Source organism: Blennius ocellaris (genome assembly GCF_963422515.1).
Source record: "Blennius ocellaris genome assembly, chromosome: 18".
Taxonomy (NCBI): Eukaryota; Metazoa; Chordata; class Actinopteri; order Blenniiformes; family Blenniidae; genus Blennius; species Blennius ocellaris.
Genome location: NC_137667.1, coordinates 9,631,451 through 9,651,349, shown reverse-complemented (window position 1 = coordinate 9,651,349; position 19,899 = coordinate 9,631,451). Strand labels below are relative to the sequence as shown.

Genomic DNA, 19,899 nt, shown 5'->3' with positions numbered 1-19,899 from the left:
AGTGTCCCGCGAGTCAGGGAGTCTGCGCTCTTTCTCCCAGACACAAACCCACACAGCAGAGGGCTATACATTCCTGCCCACTCACATGCGGTTTTGGAGGCAGGGCCATGCTCCGGTCACCGTGCTCGTCTGCCCCAGCTGATGCGGGTGGTGGTTCAAAGCTCAGCCGATCCAGCAGTTTATCATTTTTTTGGGGGTTGGATTTTTTTTTCTTTTATTGTATTTTCAGTAGGCTGGACAAACAAACAGGTCGTCGAAGGAAATGTGCCTCCTGGTTTTGTTGACGTTAGTGATTGTAATAGTGAAATTGAGACATGTTCAGCTCAGTTCGGACAGTTTTATTTATCCTACAAGTCATAGAGCAAGATAAAACAAGATAAAAGCAAATAAGGTAAAAAAAAACCAAACAAACCCCAAGACAATGTAAAAACAGTAAAAACATGGCAGTTGTTTGTTTTTTCCTGTGAATTGGGGTAAAAAAAATGCACCCAGCTGTTAAAAAAAACAATGAATAAACATACTGATCAAGTTTCCAGAAACATATTTTGGCATGGTTCCAAAATCCAATCAAAGTGCAGGAAAGAGCAGCACAGACCACACTCCCCCCCTTTCACTAAATACTACTTGTGTCCTGGATACATTACAAGCTTTTTCCAATTGTAAGCACTGATGAAACGATTGCGCAGGGGCATTTAACCACTGACATTTACAGGTTTTCACTCAGAAGTCCTCTAAAACATAATTTACGACATGTTTTGCCTTCATTAGATAGCTGACAGAGCAGATTGAGAGGAAAACTTGGTTGGTGGTTTTATTTTTTCTTTCCTTTGGTTAATGTTGCTGTTACACGGTTTGCGTACAAAGACAACTGACTCAGTATTACGTCCGACTCAATAACACGTCATATGGAAAACACTTAGCAGCGGTCCATGGGGAGCTTATGTCTGAAGACAAAACAGAGTAAATCTTCCCATTTCATTTTTACGATATTCTATGTCTAAAATAACCATCCCAGCCATTTATATGATCACATAGCAGTTACTGCTTGTGCTGTGGTTTCCACAAAGAAAAGAATAGAAATGCAATGCCAAAGCTTTCAAAGTCACACATTAGTATTACTATTAATGTGTGTATTTATGCGGGAGTCTTGTTTTTTTCTATACTGGTGGGAGCCTTAAGCTGAGTATGAACACTGAGAGAACTGTGTTGGAGCCAAGTTTGAAGTAGGTCTGTAGGAAATGAATAGAAGACAAAGTATTGCCACCATAAGACTAACAAAGGTATCAAAAAATGTTGAGGTGACAACATATGTTAGGGTCAGTATATAGTTGAGTCGCTATGGCTCAATCGAGGGTAAAAGTTAGCAGGAAATGAATAGAAATCATCGGAAATCTAACATGTGGGTCTGTGTGTTACGTGAACAAAAACAGAAATGTATGCAGGACGAAAGCTGATCATGCCATCATACCGGAGGAACGTTCAGAGCCAATCAGAAAACGTAAATAGTTCCACATACTCTTGCTACTCTTTTACTTTGCGAATTGCAGAAGGTTGAGCCGTAAATGACTTCTATTCACTACATTGCAGAGCATGGTGAGATCAGAAATACTCGTATAGAGTGAGGTGTGCTGCACATTGTAAAAACATATATTCTTACATTTAAATACCTTTCCGTAATTGCATCATCCCCTGTGGCAAACCACACCAATCTGTTGGCCAAAAAGGTTAAAACACCATGAATTTGAAACCACGTTTTACCCGGGTCTGGTTGGCTCAAACTAAATAAACACAGGCCCCCAGATGAGGAGGTAAAAACTGCAGCAAACTTAAGAAATGGGATTTAGCCTGGCAGCTACCCCTGTTCGTCCTCATCAGCCTGACACACTAATCATGGGTCCAACAACTCCCCCACTGCCATGCTGCCACCATCTCAGCGCCACGCCCTGATTACAGCTTTCTGATTGGTCCTAATTGGCTGCACATGTGGCCCAGGGTCACAGCTGCGAGATGCCATAATGTGACATTCACATTCCTTCACAGTTACAGGACAAATAATTGACACGCGGCTGCAAAGGAAAGCCGACGCGACCTGGAATACGTAAAACACCACTGTAAGATCAGTGGCTTTACCATGAGACACCACTAGTACTTTGGGGTTTTCTCAGATTTTTTTTTGTAAGCACGTCAAGTACAATATAGCGCATAGATGACTGCTTTTCTAAAAATAATTAAAACCTCTGGAAGTACACTGCCCACAAACCACACTTACGGAGCCAAGCGTTTAAGACTGAACCAGTAAAACAGCGAAAGAAGACTGCAAGGGAGCGAAACCCAAGCACATAAATCACACTCTCCAGCATGCATTATAATGACATGGTCACATAAACACAGGACAAATGACTCCTCGTAGTTCTTAAATAAAACTCTGAATGGATCCGCGCCAGAGCTGGACCTCTCAGAGCCCTGGATCGCCACAGGGCGCGAAGATACGAGGCGGGAAAGAGTGCCCAAAACAATGGCCTATGTTTACACTGGCAGAGCCCAGCTTTGTTTTTACTGGGCTCTGCAGGCTGGAGTCTGTGTGCATGTCTGTACGTGTCTGTGTTTGTGGGCCATGTGCTGACCAATGCAGAACAAAGTTAGGACAAAGCCCCGTAAGCCAAAGGGGATATAATGAAATATTAAACCAGGCGAAATCTGAGAGGAGATCAAACCTCAGTCAATAATTTGAACATACTTTAGCTTATAGGAGTATACATGGGCAACTGCCGAGAAGTAAACATTTGGCTCTGTGACATTTACCTCTAAATAACGGCAGCTTGACAACAACTCAACAAACAAATCAACACCAATTTCGAAAGGGTTAAAAATCCCTTTAAATTCTACCTTTTTCTGTGTTAAGCATCAGCCAAAAATTATGTAAACCTCCACTAAAGTCTGGCTGAAATATTTGAGAAGCTGTCACATGCTGAGTTGCAACACATTCTGTGCTGCATAAAGACAAGCATTATTTGAAAGTTGTTATGAAGTAAGTATACAAGCTTGGATGAGAAAATAATCAGCACTATCAAAATATGTTTTCCTTAAATGGCTTGTTTGGGAAAGGTCCATTGAAACAATGTGTGGGCATATAAGTAAGTGTGTGTGTGTGTGTGTGTGTAGGAAGCCAGAGCAGAAGCGTCTGGTTTCAATCAGCACGCAGCCAGTGCCTACTTAATCTACAACATTAAAGCGCTGGTAGAGACTCAACATTCATTCGATACACCCCCCCCCCCCCCAAAAAAAAAATTAAATAAATAAAAGCAGTGCCTCAAAAATCCTGTCATTGTTAACACACACTTAGATTCATAAAATATATATAGATATTTTTTTTCATTTGGGTTTGGATCTTTTTTGTACTTCTTAAATAGATAAGCAAGCACACGCGCACACACACGCATCAATGATCATTTTTCACTTAGCTCATGGCATGCCTGCACAAAAACATGCAAGGTGAATAGGGCAGAAGCTGAAGGTGTTGAGATTGCATTCCTCTTTTCACTCCCTTTTTCATTTCTCTCCAACCCCCAGCGTAACACTCTAACAGTATCCAGCTGACAGCAGCTTATTGAATTGTGTGTGTGTGTGTGTGTGTGTGTGCCTGACCCAAGACGGGATGTGGCATTACTTTCGTGTTTATCTACCCCCTAAATGAACGCATTGCTTCAACCTTACACTGTGAGAATTAATGGGTTTGCAAATGTCGACATGTCCTGCTGTAAGCGTGGCTCACAGTGTGCGTGTCAGAAGGCATGATTAACACACTCACTCTTGTCTTTTGTACACAAAGTAGACAATGTTGAGCAAATGTCTATCAACACAATGGTGGGGGGGGGGGGGGGGTTTCTGGTATTGTTGCATTTCACAGTAATACAAGCAAACCAAATGACTTAATGAAATTCTGAGTTGTGCATATAGACGATGAAAAACAGTCACATAACAAGTAAAACATCGGAAGTTTTGAAAGTTTAAGTACATTGCCAGGTATGCTGCATCATGATGCAGCCATATATAAATATATTGGATTTGGATATTTCAATATTTAAGAGCATCCTATTTTATACTGAAATAGAGTTTAAACCCCTCCATTTTTTATAGCAAGAAGAAGACAAAAAATGCTTTATGGATATTCTCCCTGTGAGTCACAAATGTGCATTATATATTGGGAATATTAGACTGACACTTGATTCTCTTCAAAGCAAAAACTGTCTTTGATAGTAATTGTAGTGCAAATACCAATATTGTATAAATCGGTCCATTAGGTCATCCAAACTGGGGCATCAGAACAAATGATGTGATTTGCCACAACTTTACTATAGTTGGTGCAGTTTTACCACACATGCCCTTTCCTCGTTTTAACTTGACTCCTCAAAAAAAACCCAGTACAATTGGCCAAAGTGCTGTCGTAGATATGTGAACAAATAAAACATGAAAGTAAAGGTTTCTGTTACAAACTTCTGATGCAGCCGGAGGTTATGGGTCGGCAGTCAGATTGGAAACAGGAAACTTCCAATTACAGGCCAGGATTAAAAAAAAAAAAAAAGAGTAAAAAAGTAAAGTTATTCTTCAAATGCTGAGAGGACAACAACCTTTTCTGTCTTGCCTCAGAGGGTAAATCAAACTAGTCAGGGTGAATTGTGTAGGTTAGAGAAACACGATTCAGCTTGTAGCCTGTAATTAAAACAATGGACATGAGAGTAGACTCCAAAGGTCTAAGGTAATACTCTGACAGTATTCTATAATGCAATGCATGTAAGCAGGCATGGCTGTAAACGTAAGACATAGCTGGATAGTGACATAGTACAAAAACATCCAATGTTTTGGGTCATTGGGGTTGGGATTGCATTCCACAATGTGAGTGAGTGGAACTACTCAACCCCCTCCTCCAGCCATGCCTTTAGTCAACCCCCCCCCCCCCCCCCCCCACACACACATTGAGCTGCAAAGCATAGGAAATTTACTATAATGCAGAACACACATCCCCTCTGCTGGTAAGACACCCACAAATGCAAACGTATGAACAGCCACACACAAATTCAGACGCCACAGTGTGAGCTCTGAACGTGGTCACTCTCACTTCACCACAGCTATCAATTAAAACTCAAAACTCCCAGCTGTTTTGGCTATTTAAACCCTCCTCATACACACCACACGTGGACACAAACACACACAGTTGGCGTCATTAACGTGGGCGCATGACAGAAATAGATGGTCTGTTGACAGTGTGGGGTCATAACAATCGCTGAGATAATCACTCGGCTGTGGCACTCCCCCTTCAGACCCTCCCCACACACACACACACACACACACACACACACACACACACACACACACACACACACACACACACACACACACACACACACACACACACACACACACACACACACACACACACACACACACACACACACACACACACACACACACACACACACACACACACACACGTGCATGATTTAATGTCATCAACACTGATAATATCTACAATCTCAGTCCCAGTGTAAAGCTGGCCTCAAGCTGTTACATTCATGACATGCTCCTCTTACTGTAACTTACTGTGCTATGGTGTGTCCTTAAGCAATCTTTTTTTTTCAGCATTCCTGCACATGTATTTATAAAGAGCCCCACCTCCTAACAATGTGACAGTGGAATCTGTTCTAACTATATCTATTAAGTCATCCCAACAGCCACCCATTGTTTCTGAAGTTAAGTATTCACAGCTATGCGTGACCTCAGATCTTTTCAAGCCGAAGCCACCCATAAAGCTTTAACACGGGTATGTCCCTATCTATCCTAGCGTGATGAGGGAGAGGCTGGTCCACAGCGGATCCAGCAAGGCTTCATCATTATCTGACGCTCCACCGGGTCAACAAGGATGTGACCGACGCTGAATCATCAAATCAAGCCATTCGCCTAAACTCCCTCCTCTACAGTTATGAGGTAATGGCGTAACAGAGCCGTCAGCGGGACACAGAGCTGCTGAACTCATCAAACAAGCAGTCGAGACAGAAGCGCACAGTTATTGTCAATGATACGTAGCACAGAGAGAACAAACAGTGAGGCAGGACTCGACCAGGCTCAATCGTGACAGAAATAAAAGTTAACATTGCACAAGCATGTTCCAACATATGTCAAGGCTAATGTAAACAATGGCGCTATCTTTAGCCCAAGGCAACAACTGCTCACTCCAGGCAGTTAATAAAATCAACGCTTGGCAACATTAAAGCCAGCTGAGACCCAAGGACTGCCTGGCATTTTGATGAGGATAAAATGAGCACTTTTATAAACGTGTCTCCATATACAGGTGGGTCTACTCAACTGTTATATGTAGGTGCAAGTCGTCCTTGTTATGTCATGACAGTTTCAAGGGCTGGGACGAATGCTTGCGGTCCACGTTCCTTTCCAATCATTCTCACAATAGAAACCCTCAGAAGTTTTTGAGTCAGGGGCAACTCGAGTACCAAGGTTTTGGTAGCACATTCTCCAGCCTACCGTCTCTTTATGACATGGAAGAGTTCAAATTAGAGCGCTTGGATTGTATACTGACAGCGTATCATCTGAAAGAGATGGGTTCTTCTTTCTCTAAAGAACCAGTAACATTAATCTAAACTGCGAGTTCACACCTTTCAGGTTTGGTTAGTCAAGAGAACGTTTATTTGCTTTGTAGGCACAGTTCTTAAGTAAAAACATGAAAAATACTAAGTGAACTGAAAACAAAAAAAGAGTCCTACTCTGCTTCCAACCTCAATGTGATTGAAATCTCAGCCCAGTTCAACAACATGATTTCTGAAGCTGTTTTCACTCCTGGTTTTTGGTTTTGGTGAGACTTCAGCTTGTAAATATACGGCTACAACAATCCCACATGCATTGCAGTTCAGACAACCACACATATTCAGACCATTCAGTGGCACCAATTAGATCAAGCGTGTATCTGAATTGTGGGAGGAAATCGGGGGGAGGTCGAGAAAAGCCACAGAGCCACTGAGAGAATGTGCAAACTCCAGGGAGTGTGGTGACGTCACAGCTGGAAGTTTTGGACAAGGAGCCCACGTTGGCTGAGAGGGGCGTCACCGGTCACATTTTCTTGGTTTTTGCAGTGAGTTGCCTTCAATCATACACATTTTTGTGGGAGTCATCTTATAAAGCAAACAAACACCATAACTGCTGTTTAGCACACAATTTGGTTTGGGGTATTATAAATGTAACTACTTGTTCAACTGAATGATTCTACAATAAATAGTATCAATGCAAAATAACATCTCGAATTCCATTATGTTCAGGGAGCAAGAATACTTTGTTTCTCTGCTGCTGCAGCGTTTGTTTGATATTGGATTTTTTTGGGGGGGGGTATCTGAATAGTGGTCTTTCAACACTGAAGTGAAGCAGGGACTGAAAAAGACAAAACTCCAAAATCCAAAGGTCTTTGATGGAATACAGCAGGTTAACAATAACCTAAGACAGGCTCTGCTTCACTCCACTGAACCTCAGAGGATCCTCTGAGGTTCACCGAGGTTAGCACAGAACATGCTGAATGGGTCTCTTTGACAAAACCAACTCCATTAAAAAAGGTTATTAGGAGGAGCGCAGACAAAGATCGGGTGATTCTGACATTAATGCAGACCTCCCTGGCGTGGTCAGTGTGACACTGAAGTGTTCTCCTCTTTTGTGTAAATTATCCTTATAACTTGCCAAATGTATTCGTTATTGTTTTTTGCAGGACATTAATACAGCTGCAGATCAATGGACCGGTGGCCGGCAAGTTAAAGCAGGTCAATGTTCTCGTCACATCTACAATTTGTTTGATTTCATGGCAGTGGAATCATCAAAAATATGCAGTAAATAAATGCTTCTGCAGGGATTTCTGTAGTTTCCATAAATGGTCTTCATGTTATGGTTATGTGAAGTACATATGCCAAATCCAGTCAGTCACGACAGGATGGTCGTATAAAGATTAAAAAAACAAAGTTGAAAAGTCATGCAAAATTTAACCATGTCTAATGTTTACAATTGTATTATGGGTTCAGGCAGTAAATGTGACGACAGGACGTGCAGATAATGAAACAGTGTGACCTCAGTCACATGCACTGTTCAAACCATTGTGATAACACACAGATTTTTCAGTAAACACCAGAAAGGACGAGATTAGATCACAAGTCATTGTCCTAAACAATCAAGGATATGTCCGTATCAGCAAAGGTCTGCAGAGTTTACTTCACATCTGTGTGTCATTACGTGCTCTATGATTTCATGCAGGGTTTCTAACTCGGATCTCTCTTCTTTATCATTCTGGCAAAACACTACCACCTGCCTGAAGCGGCACTTGTCTATCATCTGCATTGTTGTGCCCTGTCATTGTCAGTGATTTAGACAAACCCACAGTGAGAGTCGAATCGCAACCGACAATGTTCAGTAAGTAATACCAAACTGTAATCAGACAGACAGCCAACGATACTTTTTCATCATCATGTTCAAACTGCAGTGTGGGAGTCGGCTCATTCCCTTGTACAAGAACAGGAGGAGTATTTTTTTTTTCTTCCCTCCATGTGTTGACAGAGAGCTGGGGCCACATTAGTGGTCAGGCTTGGACAGAGATAATAACACTGAGGTTCAGGTCAGCCCGAGTCTGTCAGCACACTTATCACAACAGCTGGACACGACATAAACAGATACAAATGCACACATTTTGTTTAGTCTGCTGTGAAAATGTTAGACTTCAACCTACACACCACGTATCACCGCTCAGGCAGTCCCGGAGCACTTTACGTCGTAAGTCCCACTCAGACACACACACATAGCACTCACTGCTGCTATAAAAGGTACTCAACCTCGACTGCGAGCAGCTTCGGGTTCGCTGTCCTTTCTTGGGCACTTGGATCGAATGACCAATCTTAAGATTGGAAGTTGACCGGCTCCACCAACTGAGGCACTGATACTGGGTTTTTTTTAAATGCCAATGTTATGGAAATCTTATGAATATTTGGTCTGGGACTTTAATGTGTAAAGTTTGCATGCTCTTCATGGACATGCATTATTGTTATTGTTTTTCCCAGCTAGCTTCATGTCCAGAGATATGACTGTATGTTGACTGTTTGGAATAGACTCCAGTGACAAAACAGGTAGAAAAGATGCATGGTTGTAATATTTAATTTTATTTAATCTAGCATTCCCCCCTACCAAACAACAAGAAAGTCACAAGGGGGGTGCTTTTGACCCCTCACAAACTTCCTTCAATGAAAGCTTAAATTGAGAAATAACTCAAAATAAAGCTACATTATTATTTTTTTTTAATAATTAAGTATCCATCCATCCTTTATCCTGCTTTATTCTTTTCAAGGTCATGAGGTGTTGGAGTCGATAAACAGCAGTATATATTTTGCACAAAGTGTCTTCCATATATATTCACTCTGGCACAGTTGAAGACCATAAACTGATGATATAGCTCTGGATGTGTAATCTCAGCTGAGTTTGTGTCTGCATTCTGTATAACTCTCAAAGTGTGTGTCCCCCCCCGCCCGTCTACTCAGCAAGGCTCTTAAAACAGCTTGAGCCACAGCAGAGGCAGATGCATGTCCTCCGGGTTAAGAGTGGAGAGAGAAACAGCGCGAGAGACTCGCAGAGAGGGGAGTGATAGACACAGACGCAGCCAGAGACACTTTTACAGCAGTCTTTAAAATAAACACCTGCTCCCAGTGCTAAAGTGCCTGGTGGACATCATAGTCGGATGAGGAATACATCTGTGCCAAACATCTGAGCCATATGTACACTATTAGATAAGGAAAAGGAGCTGAAGCGCTGACATCACATATCATCTCTCAAGTCAGCAGGTCTCGACGAGAAATTTTGCACGCATAACTCTAAACCAGGACGTAAAATATTGTTTATGCAACTCATAAATGTGTCACACTAACAGTGATAAAATTATTACAAACAGTATATATGTTGTATATTGCAGCAGCAGGGGGAATGATGAATGTGAGCTACTTTTAAAGTGCTCCTGCAGGTAAATGTATTGGTCAGTGCGTTAGGCTTGGACAAATCTAGTTTGCATGCAAACTATACAAGAATAATATTTCAGAATGAAGATTCTGACCCAGTGTGTTGACCATGAACATGTCAACAACTGTGGCACTTTCGAGAAGTGTTTTTTGATATGAATATGAAAATCAAGACAGTTGTTGAACATTATGTTGAACATCCAAATCTATATGTTGTATACTGTGTACACGGGATAATTATAATCAACTTTTCAGCGATAGCACCGGTGTTGGACTTTTTAAGCAGTATACATGATTTCGTCCATATTTCGGATTCTGGCATTGGACTGGTTTTTTGGACTTGATTATTTGACTGGCTTTGTCTTTCAGACCTGGGAAGTCTTTCAGTTTTGCTTGTATTGCCTGTGGGGGCCAACAGCTGTTAACAATGATACCTTATTATGTGAAAACGTCAGGAAATCCAGTATTGTACCAAATATTACTACTATGCATGAAAATGAGCTGTTCTAATGTGATCACCGGAGTATGTGGTTCTGTTGCAAAGTAACTCAATCAGCTTAACATGCAACAGTGCAAAGACATATATAGACTCAATAACTGTTAAAAAGTAGTTTGCACTACTACAAAATATTCAACTTGACCTGTGGTACCAAGCATCAGCAACAAATAACTCACAGCCAGTCAGCTCCTGGTTGCAGATGAGAAGATTTGACTTCATAATTCTCTGTTCAGCCAGTATCTCCCTTCCAGCTGTGTTGTAAATCATTCCAGTATCAAACAGCTGTAAAAAACAAGAATTCACTGACAGACGGGTCAACATTTGACACTATAGCTCTCCAACACACACAACTCAGGATTTCCTACCAGGCCCTGTACTCATGTATACATGAGACAGAATAATAGAGCAAACATGAGTGGGAGGACTGGAAAAATAAGATGAGAGAAGTGAAGGATTTTCGGATGGTTTATATAGAGATGAATTGTTTAACTACAGTTAAACTATACATACATTTCTGCATCGTCTAATACTGAAGGACAAAATTATGTGACGACAGTTCAGAGAGTAATGAAACTGGAAAAAAAAGATTTGTTTGCGGACATACAGTAGAAACACAAGGTGTGACATTCATAAGGCACCAACTGAAAAAAAACAAAAAAACACTGTAGCGGCAAACACATTGTAATGAGATTTATTTTTCTAGAGGGAAGGAATCACTGAAGTTTGGTTTGCTTCTGATCGAAAAAGAATATGATCGTGTTGTTCTGTTTCAAGTACATAACTCCAATATAAGGGAGAAGAGATAAGATAAGATAAGGAATAACAGAAAGGAGAATAATAAAAAAGTGTTTTGTAGAAATGTAACAATCATCAAATGAATTCAATCACTGAGCTTTGCTTGAAGGTAAGCACAAGTGGCAACTGCTAAATTTAGGGAACGCTGAGCATCTCCTGGCTTTGACAGTACACGTACCCGTTACATATGACAGTGCAGTCAATTTTTCATCACTTATTCCCAGCAAGACAGTATATCTACCAAAACAGAGATCTATTCGCAGAAATATATGCTAATGAGAATTATAGTTTCTTTTAATAAAAAAAGATACATAGTTCCAATCATTTAGCATACAGTGAAGTTGGATCTGTCTTTGCAGAGTTGAAGTGATGCCAGTATTAAAAAGTCAAGACTTTTAATTGGAAGGATTTTTGGGTGAAGGAGGACCACCCATGAATTAATCAAAGTTGCCCTTTATAGGGTAACTGTAATAGTGAGGACAGCAGAATGAAAGAGGAGAAATGAAAGAGGAGAAATCTTGCCTCCCAACATAGAGACCGTGTGGCTGGCTGTCGTGTTTTCAAAGTGACTCTATGGGTCTATGAGACATCACATGTCATTATTGAATTCTTCTTTCAACATCTTCACTGTTTTTCTGTGACTGAATCTGCACAATATTCAAAGTGTTTTTGAAATGTTTGTGACTCACCTTGGCGTCCTCAATTTAAATGTGTCTGTGAATTTAATTAAACCTAATAATAGAACCGTATTACGTCGATGAGAATCTGCTTCCATCAGCAAACTACAAAAGTCATGTACTGTATTTGAAAAAAACAAAAAAACAAACTGTCTCTGGATTGGTTAGGCTGTTAACAGAGGTACAGAGGACTGGATCCTCTGGCTTCGCCAAACATAACTTGAACCTCTGGCTTTGCTTCAGCTGACAGGCGTCTTTACGCGTGTTGATTAAAAACAAACACTCTGGGAGCGAAATGTCCAGCTTTGCAGTGTGGGCCTAGGGGTGGAAAATCCCCATTGGACTGAGTTAGACAGGGGAAAGATTGTGAAAAATTGCAGGATGATGTATAACTGATGTTGCTATTGAGGTGAATTGATATATTCTATTTAGTCCTGAGGAAAATGGATTGATAAGACATGTTAACTTGTTTTTTGTTTTTCTTTAGAGTTACTAGGGATTTTTTCATAATAACAAAATGCGAAACTATTAATTTAACAGTGGCTAAAATGTCATCAAAGCTAAATATTCGTGCCGAGAATATATTTGTGCCTAGAGTGAAAAAAGTAAGAGAATAAAGTGGAGGCTATCCAGCCAATTCTTTAACTAATATTAGTGGATATTATACAAGATCTTATCACTAATCAAACCGACACAACTGCTAAAAAAAAAACTAATTCCATTTTGTATTAAGTGCACTGTGTTTTTTTATAATTCAAGAAAGAGTCACAAAGAACATTACATGTCATTCCAGGTAAACAAGTGTAAAAACAACTCGTGCTTAGAATGGATAAAAAAAATTATTCATTACCACATGATATCAGCTGCTGAGAAAACTCTATTTGAATCCATGATATCACGTCTATAGTTCCCACACTTTGGGCAAAGCAGATCTACAATATCACACTTGGATCACGTGCAGCCACATGGGCCAGCGGGTACCAACGTAAATGACTGGGCGCATTAGTATAGCAGCTAATCATAAAACCTGCAATTACACACACACACACACACACACACACACACACACACACACACACACACACACACACACACACACACACACACACACACACACACACACACACACACACACACACACACACACACACACACACACACACACACACACACACACACACACACACACACACACCAATCGGGCACTGGTGTCATGTTTCAGACAGGAAACAGATGGCCTGTTGGAAGAAGAAGGCAAGAAGCAGAAAGAAAAAAAAAGGGCCAAAGAAAAAGCCACCCTGGTTCTTTTTGTTTCTCCATCCCTCCTTCCAACATCCCATCATCGTTGGTTTTAGAAGCAAAAGGGAGAGTGAGGCCATGGTGGTGTTTGGAGCGTGGATCAGTGGGCTCTGGCTCAAGATCAGAGTGATTGAGTTCACAGGGAGATTTTTAAATAACAACCCAGCATGGTTATACTGTACTGGGAAATACTGGTTCTCGATGGCTGCAAGCTATTTAAGACAAACTGTAGGACACATCCGACTGGGTGAAAATATAGCCTCAAGACATCATAGAAAATGATCGTGATCGAGTGAGGCATCAAACATTTGCACCACAATTATAAGTGTTGAATAAAAACTGAATTGGTGGTTTCTGACTTGCAAGAGGGATTAAAGTTAGTGGAGTTTGACATCCGTGGAAATAAACTTTCTCGCAGAGAGTAAGAGGAGAATATCAACACTGGTGTGTGTCTGTGTGGGAATCACTCAGCTGGAGTAAGGAAGTGATTACTCTAGCTCAGCCCAAAGACTGGAAGCAGAAAAAAAAACGTTGTTCTGACTCTTGCAGCAGACCTAAAAGCATTTCTGTGGTTCTTGTTGGTATGAGATTGGTTTGGAAAGAGCTATTCTCTGTTAAGACATAAAACTGAGAGTGAGGCCAACATTGTAGCAATTAAACACAGATATTCAACAGAACTGTTGAACCTGGAAGAGCAGACCTTTTAGCTCTAAATGCTAATGATGGCTTTCGAAAGAAGCGTGACTAACCTGTGAAATTGTTAATAATCTCTACAAATGTCTAACTATCTGTGCTTCTTGCTCTGCTAGACTTCCTGTTGTTGCCACATTGCTGGATCCCAGAGATTCACTGGGATATAATATAAAGGAAAAATGGCTCAAGAAAACAATAGAAAAACCTTTGTGATGCAATAATCTTGAACTAATTGTTAAATTTATATAGCAGACAGAAAATAAACCGATGCACATTTGTAATATAACTTTGTCTCTACATTGTGAGACTTCGATAAGATCTGTGTTTACTTCCTCCTGCCTTTGCCGCAGACACAGTTGTGACCCATCAGATGACAGATAACCTGTTGACCCTGAAATCAACAATTACAAATCAATACTGTCCTGAGTAGAGCCACTCTCCACACTGATAAGTGTACTCACCCTGGCTGCTGGAGGTCACACTCCATCACATGGAGCTCTGTGTCGTGTGTTTTCCCAAGTCAGATGTTATCAAAGTGAAACTCTCACACCAGAACGATGTCAGATGATCTGGCATCCAGGCCAAGTTTTAAGGTTTCCACTCAAGGATTCTGAATGTTTCATTGTGTAATTGATTACCTGGCTACAGCAGCATAAAGCGTCCACATTTGCTGCTACTGACCTTAAAATATCGCTCTTTAATAAAAATTGTGCTGAATACATATACAGGGAGATGTTTATGGTTTAAATGTGAGGACAGTTCACACCGGGTCATTGCAACTTGTACTGTAGACTTGGTTATGACTTTTTTTAATCTCATCATATGTCCTTCCATCCTGCTACAACAACATCCTCCTACAGTCAGTATTTAACCGCATAAGCTGCCATGAAGCATTTCTTTCCTTCATATTTTACTGTAAAACCTGGAAAATCACCATGTGCAAAAACTTCACCTTGATCATTATTGTAATCATTATGAATAATGAACCATTCATAAGTTTCCGACTGACAAAAGTAAACATTTTTGTTGCATGTGTTGAATATCGCCAATACAGTTTATCGTTAAGACAACAAAACATATAACACTGGCAAACATCTAAAAACATAGTCATTTAATGCTTCATTCAAAAAACTCTGTGCTGTAAAATCTACAGACAACATTAAGCACGTCTTTTCATGTCGTTGTTGAGTCTTTGTTAAAATCTGAACCCTGTAATCCTGCTGAAAAGCATTTCAACCTTTATTGGAAGTCTCGCTGGATTCCCGAGGGACATTTGGCTTTTTTGAATGACTCCAAGTTTCTAATATGGAAGTGCGAACAAAAAATGTTAAAAACTTTGTCGAAATGAAATGTAAGCTCATCTCAGTCCTCCTCTGTGTACGTCTTTGCCCGCCTTTTCATTTCTCCTGCTCTACTCAATGGGTTCGTAAAAAAGTACTGAAATTTGCTGGCATGGCCAAAGCGAGCCAAAAACAACCCAAATATTCAAACTATATTTGGACGATTACCACTTGAAAACATATCTTATAAACGTCTCCCTCTCTTCTCTGTTCATTACAACAATATTTTCCCAACTGCGCCGTTAAATCCTCCTAAACATCAAGCTCTTCTGCCTCGTTCTGCCAATGCAGCACATGTTTCTGGGTTTGCGGAGATCTTTGCTTCTCAGAACAAATTGAGTTTAATGGGGGTGAGGCAGGGTGAGCAGAGGGGGAGAAGAGGGGAAGGCAAAGGGATGCCTGTAAAAACGCAGCACATGCTACTCTATGCCATTCCCCCTGAAAGAAACAGCAGCCTCAGTGCTTTTATACTCCAACATTACATCTTACCCAAAACACACCAATTTAAAGCCTGTATAGTTGTAATAAATACAGTCACCAAAGGGAAAAGCAATGTTAACATGTCATATTAGTTTGAACCTAACCCTTTAACATTTGGTAATTTAATGTCGAACCAAATGAGACACAATTCAAACATAAAAAAAATCTTGAAATTAGAATAAATTCACTTTTTGTGGCTATTTGCAACTAAAAAAAAGACTTGGTAGTTTACTTGGAAAAGGAGACTCGCTTTATATGTTTGAGCAGAATTGTTTTAGTTTTCCAATTAATGCATCAATCGAGTGAATAAGAACCGACAACACGAACACTCTCAATGTTTAGCAAAACTTAACACCAGTCTTTCGTTCAAGACCAAGACCCTGAAAACGTGTTCTCTGAGAGTAAGACTGCTCTTGAGTATTACAACACTACTAAACACTGAAATTGGTTTGTATTTAAAATTATTCATTTATAAGAAACAGAAGAAATGCAGAAGTGTTGAAAAATAGTCAATTTTCAGATCAAAGATTAAGAAGTAATTAGTTAGCTGCAGTTTTTTCCACTTGGATTAAAAATGTGGCAACTTGCGAAATAAACTGCCTTAAACTTTCCATGCAGATGAAACTCTCAGTTACTGGCAGATACCAGTTGACCCACATCACGTTCACACAAATCCAGACAGACAGGCAAGTGAGCAAACATACACACCTTTGTAAAAAAAAAAAAAAAAACTACCATCGTTGGTATGCACCTCAGCACTGGCCTTTTTCTGCCTTCCGTATGATGCAATGCACTGGTTAATTAACTGGACGACAGGGGAAGCTCCTCGAAAGTCAACACATCCCTCTCTCAAGAGGGCACCGTCCTTCACCCTACACCAAGGTGCATTGGAGAGAAACTTAATTTACCTGGGTGAGCTTGGCCCGCTAAAGGAATGCTCTGTAAAACCTTTCAATGGGTTTTCTGGCATACCATACAAATGTCGACATCGTTCAGAACACAGTTCAGTTCAGAACACACATGCTCACACACTGTTGCTGTTGGGTCGCTCCATGTTGCCATCAACTCAAAGTGATTCTTTTTTTTTTTTTAACCAGATGAGGAACATGAACAATTTACATTTGAAACTAGCATTATCTTGTACTAATCTGTACCAGAGCATGATCTCAGGAATATTCCAAAACTACCATCAACTAGATGAGGCTTTGTACCCATATGCTTGGCATTACAGTTTCCCCTAATAACTACTTGAGTACAAATGTCTGACAAAAGACAAATACTAATCAAATAAAAGCTCTAATATCTTCAGGTGTTAAAGCCTTGGCCACTTTTGTCCGAGCCTTCTACTTCATGACCTTTTAATTCGACCTCAGTCCCAAGGATTTGGCCCCCCTCAATCTTATTAAGAGATAATTGCTCCCCACAGGTAGGGATACTCCTCACATCTGTCTTTCCTGGGACAGTTCAGGCAAAAACACAGACTTCAGATGAGCAATAAAACACAGTTTGACCAGGAGGAGACTGAAAAACGGAGCATTTTGAGGAAGAAAGGAGGAAATAGGTGGACCTTGAATCAAAATGATTATTAAAATATTATATTTCTACTTATTGGTCTATAAAGTTACTAATAGAAAATTGAGCAGGGCAAAGGTAAAAGCAGGTAAAGGCACAGTGATGAGTTGGTGTAACCAAGACGGGGGGAAATATTGGGTAAGCAGCTGCATGTTGGTGCTGAAGAACGCTGGGAAGCTTTTTAGGGGGCACATCTGCTTTGGCTATCAGGCTATCCAGAATATATAATTCAAAATGCCTATTATTGTAGAGTCTTTCAAAGGAAGCACTCATTTGGGAAGGAAAGAAGGACCGAAGAAAGGAAGGAAGGTTAGTAGGGGAAGGAAGGAAAAAAGAAAACACCCCTTTAGGAGAGCTGCAGCCATCAGGAATGCATGCTGGGCTTCAAAAACAGAGAACAGAGAAGAAAAGGATAAAAATCAAATCAAGGGTAAAGAAGAAAAAAAAAAACCTGGGAGCTAGAATGGTCTTTGCTTTTCTGTGAGAGAACCAGCCCGAAGCTTACTGCAGTGCCAGTTTCCATTCAGACTCGACAAGGTAAACATAGCCACTTGATGAAAAAAGGGCAAAAGGAAGCGAAAGTATAGCGGAAAGTGCACTCAGGACAGCAGCGTACGAAGCTGCAATGATAATGAGAGAAAGAGAAGGCCTGGCTTTTTTGTTCGTTTTGTTTTGATAGCCGAGCTTTCAGCCTCGTCTGATGGCTGGACACAGATTTACACAGATTATCACAGCATTGTCAAACATGAGGTCACATCCATGTAGAGGAGAGGGGAAAAAAAAGAAGAATCTTCAAACAGAGAAAAATGGAGGGAAACAAGAGATGCTCCGATACTCATACACTCAATCTACAGCGAACATCTAGAACACTCATCTGGAATAATACACAAAAAGCGAGTTAACATACAGCTAATCAGAATGTGTGCCGCTGGGCTTAGTCTTGTTCCTGTGCCGTCAGCTTTTGGCCTGCCCGCTCTTCTCGTAACCCAAACCACACACTAATTCATAAATTACAAACAAAGAGTCCCTTGTGGTTTGGGAGGGACTGGGCCGGCACTGCAAACCAGCGCTACAGGGGGAAACAGTAACGCGTCAATTAAGGGGAAACCTGGCAGGCCTCTGCCTTGAGAGGTAGGTGTGGATGCATGCACACACTAACACACTCTTAAAAGCCACACAAACGCATATCTACTTTATTCTCACAACACGCAGTAAAAAAAACATACACGTACACACACATACACCCATTTGGAAGCCATCTAAACAATTTTGTCAATTTGGAGTCCAGGAACTGACTGCATCATTGTCTGGTCTCAGCGGCTCACTGGGCCTTTCAGGCCTGTTTATAAGGGCTGACGTGTGCCTGAGTGCACGTCAGCACTCATGCACTGGTGTGTGAGACGAGCTACTGTGGAAAAACACACACCGAACTGCAGGAAAGGTTACCGTGATTCCGTATGTGGATAACAAACTGAGCATTTAAATCACCACGAGACGAGACAATTGCTGACAATGAAATGTCAAGGTCACAAATCCTGCAGGAGCTCAGACTTCAGGTTCCTAAAGAATTACCTGACACCCTAATATATGATATACGAGTGCATGAGACAAAACAATTTGGACTTCATATTTTTTTCACTTGAGATGATTCATTAATAAGTTGTTTGAATGCCACATAATGTCAGGAAACAGCAATGCATTATTAATTATTTGTATATATTTTCAATTATACTTACTAGTGTAACTAAAACGTGAGTTTTTCCATTCTTTTACAGTTGTGGACATTTTCTTTAAGGTTTAAAACAATTTCTATTCCTAAAGATGGAGCAGGTGCAGAGTTGACAAAAGTATTGACATTGTTGACTTAAGTACGAGTTAGAACCTACAGGTTCTGAAAGGTAATCAAGTACAAAAATACAAGTTTAAAGAGGAAAAAGATGCGTCACCACTACAGTATCTTTGTTTAACGCCTACGTTTAAATTCAATTCAATTTTTGGTATTGGTAGTAGGTTCTCATGTGCTCATACGTCTATTTATATCTGCTAACTTACCCATTGTTATTGTCGTACTATGTCACTGTGGATCATAAGCGACAGTATTGAGTGGAAAAGTCATTTAAAATAACAAAACAGGCAAAATCCATGTTGGACTTGACTTGTTATCAATATAGTCATCATTGAACTGGACACAGAAATAGTTTGCATTCAACCATCATTAATGTCACGTTACCACTCTACAACTTCATCTACAATATCAATAACTGTTTCCTGGCAGCTGCTTTAGTCCTTTCATTGCTTATCTCAGTTGTTCCCATGTAGGTTCAAACAATTAAGAATGTGAAGGACAGAAAGTTCAGATACTTCTTTTTACATGGAGGAATAGTAAAAATATACAGAAACTATACTATTTATTTTATTATATATAAAGTACAGATACTTTTCAACTTATGACCTCTGAGCAAGTGTAAATGTAAATCCACCTTAACCATAATGGTAATGATGTACTT

At 40.4% G+C, this 19,899-nt stretch overlaps 1 protein-coding gene across 1 annotated transcript in view; it reads right to left on the bottom strand.

The window, feature by feature from the left end:
- Window positions 1-19,899, bottom strand: part of eva1aa (eva-1 homolog A, regulator of programmed cell death a) — a gene marked incomplete at its 5' end in the record, with an annotated part of 69,014 nt that overhangs the window by 6,976 nt on the left and 42,139 nt on the right. The window lies entirely within an intron of this gene.